Raw genomic sequence first — 8,215 nt, forward strand, 5'->3', positions numbered from 1 at the left:
ATGCTCAGAATCAGTTGCAGACATTTTGGCACCTAAGATGATCTTTAAAACTCTCACTTTCTCACGCACGCACACACACACTTGACTCCAGTGATCACTACATACCTTTCACATATGAGGAGGTCACTTGTCTTTACTGCTTTTCATCTGTTTAGTAACATCCATTCCTGTGCTGAGGAAGATGGGAGTCAAGCAGGTCAAAAAAGAACATGAATGATAGTGAGGAGGACCATTCTGCATAGAGAACATTCCAGTTTCCCACTCACACAGCCATAAAGTGAAGTTATCACATGTCTGGAAATCCAGCAGCCACTCAAAACCTGAATTAGCCTTTGTTTAAAAGAATACAGCCAGGGATTTACTGTGCCTCCTTCCATTAAAGCCACTAGAGCAGGGCTGTCAAACATAAGGCCCAGGGGCTGGACCTGACCCGTCCAGGGCTCTTATGTGGCCCGCAAGCAACTGATGCAAGGGAGAAAGTGCTGGGGGGGAGTGGGCGGAGCCACTCCATTGTGGCTTCAGCACAGCAGAACAACCTTGTCTGCAGCAGTCAAGCATCATGGAAGCATCTGCCCAGCACTGCACTACTGCCTCTCCAGTCCGCCTCTGTGGGTTTTCCTCTGCATCCCTTTCCCAGCCCATGGAACATTGCAGTGAGAATACACCAACTTGGAGCTTACCAGCTGCTGTCCTTTATATAGTTTCTATTTCTGGTACCTGGCATTACATTTTATGGCACACGTGTCCTGGCCCAACAAAGTGACATTTATGTCAGATTCAGCCCTATAACAAATTATTTTGACACCTCTGCACTTGAGCATCTTTGTCATTGTAGGTCACCTTTGTCATTGTAGGTCTTCAACAGCTGAGTCAAAGGTGTACATTTTCCCAATAAGGGGGTACAGTGTGGGAGGGGGGGACCCATGATGACTTACCCATAATCTCACTCACAGAGAACCATCTGGTACAATAACACCCTACTGTACAACCATTATATCACCTGATTACAGATACTTATGTGCTGATGGTTCTAATAATCCTGGACAACCATGACCTGTAGCATACACATGGTGGGGCTGGGCTCACTTCAACATTGCTTCGCACTAGCACTAGCAGCCAGTAAAACCTCTACTGGAAAAAACTCTAAATATCACACTATTATGAGAATCAGATTGTGCTAAAACCTTTTGAAATGGAGGACTCTGTTTATGGGGTCCCTATTTGCTGAGTCCCAGCAGATTTATTTATTATACTTCCATGATTTAGCCATGATCTTCTTATTAAACCATAGTAATTGTCTTTCCTCTAAGTTGTAGCTCAGAGGCGCTGCCTTACTCACGGGTAGCCCCAACAGTGGGGCACCCCACTTCTGACCTGAACCAGAGACCCACAAAGTCAGGCCAAAGAGGACACTCTTGACCTGTGCCACAGAGCTAGCCAAAGCTCTGCAAAAGGGTTTCAATCTCATGTTGCACAAGGCAGCCCTCGAAGCAATCTCCAGTTTTCCCCCCACCACCCGGCAAAGGTATGCATATGAAATAATAATGAGTTCCTCCATGTAAAGTATCTGTATTTCCATAGCTATTCAGTAGCCACCTGGGAAATAGCTCCTCTGTTTTTAAACCTTCACGAAGCCCCTTTTGTGACACCCATGTCCATCTGGAAATATTTTGTCTCAACATCTGTTCTTCCTGCCTCCTCCCTCAGGTTACTCAGATAAACTAATCAAACATTAACATTATTAACTATCCTTCCTTACACCCATCAGAGACCCATTTCCTCCTTTTGTCTAAGTCTGAAAACCCATTCAACCTACCCCGGTTGGACCATCAGTGGTCATCAAACCCATTCAACCAGCTCTGGTAGGACCATCAACGGCAGGGCCATAGCCAGGATTTTTTACTTCAGGGGGCATTTAAATAAGTCAGCAGGACACTATGTCAGGAGCAGCAAGAGAGTAAAAGTTAAGAAAAGTGACGAGAGAGAGAGAGAGAGAGAGAGGGCTGGAGCAGGGAGCAGACGTGCCCTGTGGTGTGCCTCACCCGCAGCCAGCCAGAGGTACACTGCCGGCAGGCAGGGGAGGATGACAGCTTGGCATGGCACAGCCATGGCGTGAGAGAAAAATAAACCAGATGGATGGGAAGTCAAGAGGCCTGGGTGGTAAGTCGGTGGGCCTGGCCCCGAGATACCCCACTGTAGCTACGGGCCTGATCAACGGGCATTAATCCCATTAAGTGTAGCCCCGGAGACCGCGCTCAGAATTCCTATAAAAGAGAGTAAGCGCCGCATCTGTGTGCACTCTGAGGGCACCTATATCCCCAAAGTCTCTACTTTGGGCCTCAGTCTCCATAGTTGGCTGTTTGCTCTATCCTCTTCTCGGACTTCTGCACATCTGGACAGGTAATATAACCCCCCGTAATTGCTCCTAAGCATCACTGCCATCACTTCTTTATTTCCTAGTTCTTGATTGTGTGCTTTGTTTATTTTTGACTGCTTTAGTGTGATTGTAATCAGGGAAATTCTTTAATTAAAAACCATTTGATTTACTCTTCAAATCTGGAGTCTTCCTACTGAACTGGACCTTGGTATATATAGAGGTGAAGTCCCTGGTATCCTTCTGGCCTTAGCTATCTCATAGCTAATTTCCCCCAACAATGAGACAGGCCACAATAAAGTAGGTCATATTGCAGATTTTATGTGAATAAAATAAAAAGAGCTAAGGAATGGTAAGGATGAGCTTGTGCTTATTTTTTAAAAATCTATCTAGCATGTTTTTTCATCTAGCTCCTCCTCCAAGGAGCTCAGAGCAACCAACATCATTCTCCCTTCTTCTGTTTTATCCTTACAACAGCCCTGTGTGAAAGATTAGTCTGAGAGAATGACTGCATCGAGGTCACCCAGTGAGTTTTGTGGCTGAGCAGGATATTTACATGAGTTCTCTCCAGAGTTCAACATCTTAGCATAGGCTTTCAACCCTTTTTCAGGTGAGGAACCCTTGTGTGTGCTTTGTTTATTTTTGACTGCTTTAGTGTGATTGTAATCAGGGAAATTCTTTAATTAAAAACCATTTGATTTACTCTTCAAATCTGGAGTCTTCCTACTGAACTGGACCTTGGTATATATAGAGGTGAAGTCCCTGGTATCCTTCTGGCCTTAGCTATCTCATAGCTAATTTCCCCCAACAATGAGACAGGCCACAATAAAGTAGGTCATATTGCAGATTTTATGTGAATAAAATAAAAAGAGCTAAGGAATGGTAAGGATGAGCTTGTGCTTATTTTTTAAAAATCTATCTAGCATGTTTTTTCATCTAGCTCCTCCTCCAAGGAGCTCAGAGCAACCAACATCATTCTCCCTTCTTCTGTTTTATCCTTACAACAGCCCTGTGTGAAAGATTAGTCTGAGAGAATGACTGCATCGAGGTCACCCAGTGAGTTTTGTGGCTGAGCAGGATATTTACATGAGTTCTCTCCAGAGTTCAACATCTTAGCATAGGCTTTCAACCCTTTTTCAGGTGAGGAACCCTTGTAACATGCCATGATATCCTGTAGAATCCCACACACACCCTGACTTCCACCCCACCAGTCAAAAAAGGATTTAAAACAGTAGTGATTTATTTTACTATCACTACAAGAAAAGCAGAGAGAGGGGGGGGGATAATGATGAGCTGGGGAATGTAAAATATATGAGGAGGGAGGCTGTAAAATTTCATGGAACCCCTGGGAGATGCTGGTGGAATTCGAGGCTTCTACAGATGCCTGGCTGAAGCACTCTGCTTTAACCATTGCACCACAGCAGGTGTATATTTTTCACCAGCTCCATCTAGAAATAAGCTGAAAAGTTTAACACAAATAAAACTCTGTGGGAAGCTGGCTAAGAGCAATTAAAAGCCAAAGCCACCGTCTGGGTGAAATATCAAGTCAATTATACCCTCCATTGCCCGTTCTAAATGAAATATGGCTAAACTAAACAGCCTCTCACACTGGATTTCTTTTTTAATTCTTCTATTCTAAGCTACACCTATGCATAATAATGGGACTTGTTCAATGCTGCTGCTTCAAACTGTTTGCCTTTAATTCCTCCTTATTTTCATCATGTCCTCAGTAAAAAGCCATGCATTGGCAATTCGTTGTGCCCCAACAGATCTTTTGAAGTTCTATAACAGGGACAAGTAGTCTCCTAAACCTGTTTTAAATCATAAGAGAATCCAGTTCACAACTATTAGTTTAAGATCAGATGTCCTTTAAAAATGCATAATAAAATCCATTCCTTTTAATACTCCAAATGTCCTTCTATCATTATTACAGTGAAATCAGGCAAGTAAATCAGTTAGCCAACTCTTTTTGCTCTCATCATCCTCTCATGTCCAGTCACCCTGCTTCTGTACACTTCTTTTGATATTTTATGGAAAGGTGAGGCAGTAGAAAAAACATTCATTTGAAAGCTCTTTCACCCTCTGCAGAAGCCACGGGGGAGATGCATCACACTGGTTCTCAAGTGAACATCACAAACTAACACAGAGATCAAATGGTACCTTCTGTGCACCTATGTTGCTTGATACCACCACAGACACAACGGGTGATTTCCCACAAGCGCTGCTCCGCGCTCACTCTTCTCTTTGGCCCGATGGTACGTGTCAATTTCACACAAGCTGCTGCGTGACCACATTTTGCCCCGCAGCTTCGTGCGATTTCCCCCGCATCTACTCAATCCTGTTTTTTTAGGATTGAGTAGACGCGGGGGAAATTGCACAAAGCTGCGGGGCAAAATGCGGCCACACAGCAGCTTGTGTGAAATTGACACGTACCATCGGGGCAAAAGGGAGGAGTGAACGCGGAGCAGCGCTTGTGGGAAATCATCTTTCAATAGAGGCAGATCACAAGAGTTGATGACTAGAGAGCTTGAAGAGCCTTTGTCTGTCATCTTGCAGACCTCTTCGGGGATGGGAGACGTGCCACAAGGCTGGAGGAGGGCACATGTTATCCCAGTTTTCAAAAAAGGGAGGAGGGATGAGCCAGGAAACTACAGGCCAGTCAGTCTGACCTCTGTCCCAGGGAAGATACTGGAGCAGATTTTAAAGGGATTGATCTGCGAGTATCTAAAGGACAACTGGGTAATCCAGGGAAGTCAGCACGGATTTGTCCCCAGCAGGTCCAGCCAGACCAACCTCATTTCCTTCTTTGATTAAGTGACGAGCTTACAGGATTGAGAGAACGCTGTTGATCTTGTTTACCTGGATTTCAGTAAAGCTTCTGTCAGGGTTCCCCATGATGTTCTTATGGGTAAACTAGAGGACTGTGGACTGGACTGTAGGATAGTTAGGCGGATAGGGAACTGGTTGGGGAACCACATTCCTGGTGCGAAGGTAGCGGACATTACGCGTGTTTTAGATAGGCTGGTAGATAGTGCTGGGGAGGAGCCAGTGGTCGTGGTGCATGTCGGCACCAACGATGTGGGGAAATGCAGTCGTGAGGTCCTGGAGGAGAAATTTAGGATGCTGGGCAGGAAACTTAGGTCCAGGACCTCCAAGGTAGCCTTCTCAGAAGTGCTACCTGTTCCACGCGCAGGGCCGGAGAGACAGGCAGAGATCAGGAGTCTCAATGCGTGGATGAGACGATGGTGTAGGGGGGAAGGGTTCAGGTTTGTTAGGCACTGGGATACTTTTTGGAACAAGAGGGAGCTGTACAGGCGAGACAGTCTCCACTTGTCCCGAGAAGGAACCAGGCTGCTGGCACTTAAAATCAAAAAGGTGGCAGAGCAGCTTTTAAACTGAATATTGGGGGAAAGCCGACAGGAGATGAAAAGTCTCTGGTTCGGGTTGGCTCATCTGAGAGAGGTGAGGGGGTACCGGTTGCTTTTCTACAGGGAGGTGGATTGAAATTGTCCACAGAGGCCATGGCTGGTGACATGGACTGCCGGACAACGACTCGAGATAGCAAGAGGAAGGATGCAGGCTTAACTTGTAAGGGAAATTACAGCTGTTTCTATACAAATGCTAGAAGTGTCCGAGGTAAAATCGGGGAGTTGGAGTGCTTGGTGTCGGAGGGAAAAATAGACATTGTGGGTATTTCTGAAACTTGGTGGGATGAGGAAAATCAGTGGGACACAGTGATTCCCGGTTATATATTATATCGGAAGGATAGGGGGGGAAGGGTTGGAGGTGGGGTAGCTCTGTATGTCAGAGAGGGTATAAAGTCTAGAAAGATTGAGAGGCTAAGTGAATTGGATTCGCTTCTGGAAGTTCTATGGGTTGAAATAGGGGGGCCAAAAGGAAACTTAACACTGGGAGTTTGTTATCGCCCACCAGATCAAAAGATAGAGGAGGATTATAAAATGATGAATGCCTTAAAGATAGCAACTAGACAAAAACACTGTGTAATAATAGGTGATTTTAACTACCCACACATTGATTGGGTCAATATGTGTTCTAGCCGGGAAAAAGAGATTGAGTTTCTAGACACTCTAAATGACTGTGCTATGGAGCAGATGGTCACGGAACCTACCAGGGGAGAGGCGATCCTTGATTTGGTCCTAAGTAACACTCAAGACCTGGTGAGAGATGTAAAAGTGATTGCACCGCTTGGAAACAGTGATCATAATGTTGTTGAGTTCATCATTTGTACAAATAGAGAATTGGCCAAAAAGACTCACACAACCATTTTTAACTTTAAAAGGGGTAATTTCTCTGATATGAGGGGACACGTGGGGAGGAAACTGAAAGGAAAAGTAGAAAGGGTCAAAACAATTGGGGAAGCTTGGGATCTATTTAAAACTACGATCCTAGAAGCTCAAAAAATATATATTCCGCAGGTTAGGAAAGGCACAAACAGGTATAGGAAAAAGCCTGCATGGTTAACAAACAGAGTAATGGAGGCTGTAAAAAGTAAAAAGAATTCCTTTAAGCAGTGGAAAGCTAGTCACAGTGAGGCTGATAAAACGGAACACAGGCTATGGCAAATAAAATGCAAGTCTGAGGTCAGGCAGGCAAAAAGGGAATATGAGGAGCATATAGCAAAAAACGTAAAAACCAACAATAAAACTTTCTTCAAATACATTAGAAACAGGAAACCAGCCAGGGAGGCAGTGGGGCCCTTGGACGACCAAGGGGTAAAAGGAGTATTGAAGGATGATAGGGAAATGGCTGAGAAGCTAAATGCATTTTTTGCCTCCGTCTTCACTGTGGAAGATGAGAAGTGCTTGCCCACTCCAGAACCACTGATTTCAGGAGGGGTGTTGAAAGACCTGAGTCAGATTGAGGTGACGAGAGAGGAGGTCCTAAAACTGATAGACAACTTAAAAACTGAAAAATCACCAGGCCCAGATGGCATACATCCGAGAGTTCTGAAAGAACTCAAATGTGAACTTGTAGATCTCCTGACAAAGATATGTAATCTTTCCTTAAAATCTGCCTCCATTCCTGAGGATTGGAAGGTAGCTAATGTCACTCCCATCTTTAAAAAGGGTTCCAGAGGAGATCCGGGAAATTACAGGCCAGTCAGTCTGACGTCGATACCGGGTAAATTGGTGGAAACCATTATTAAGGAAAGAATTAGTAGGCACATAGATGAACAAAACCTATTGAGGCAGACTCAGCACGGTTTCTGTAAGGGAAGATCTTGTCTCACTAACCTGTTAGTGTTCTTTGAGGGGGTGAACAAACATGTGGACAAGGGGGATCCAATAGATATTATTTACCTTGACTTCCAGAAAGCTTTTGATAAAGTTCCTCATCAAAGGCTCCTAAGTAAGCTCAAAAATCATGGGATAGAAGGACAAGTCCTTTTATGGATCAAAAACTGGCTAGTTCATAGAAAACAGAGAGTGAGTGTAGGTGGGCAATTTTCTCAGTGGAGGGTGGTAAGCAGTGGGGTACCGCAGGGATCAGTACTTGGTCCACTGCTTTTTAACTTGTTCATTAATGATTTGGAGATGGGAGTAAGCAGTGAAGTGGCTAAATTTGCGGATGATACAAAGTTGTTCAGGGTGGTGAAAACCAGTGAGGATTGTGAGGCACTCCAAGGGGATCTGTCAAGGATGGGCGAGTGGGCGTCAACATGGCAAATGGGGTTCAATGTGGCCAAGTGCAAGGTGATGCACATTGGAGCCAAAAATCCTAAATATAAATACACATTGATGGGGTCTGAACTGGCAGAGACTGAGCAAGAGAGAGATCTTGGAGTTGTAGTGGATAACTCACTGAAAATGTCGAGACAGT

Source organism: Gekko japonicus, unplaced genomic scaffold (genome assembly GCF_001447785.1).
Source record: "Gekko japonicus isolate JY-2015 unplaced genomic scaffold, Gekko_japonicus_V1.1 scaffold153, whole genome shotgun sequence".
Lineage (NCBI taxonomy): Eukaryota > Metazoa > Chordata > Lepidosauria > Squamata > Gekkonidae > Gekko > Gekko japonicus.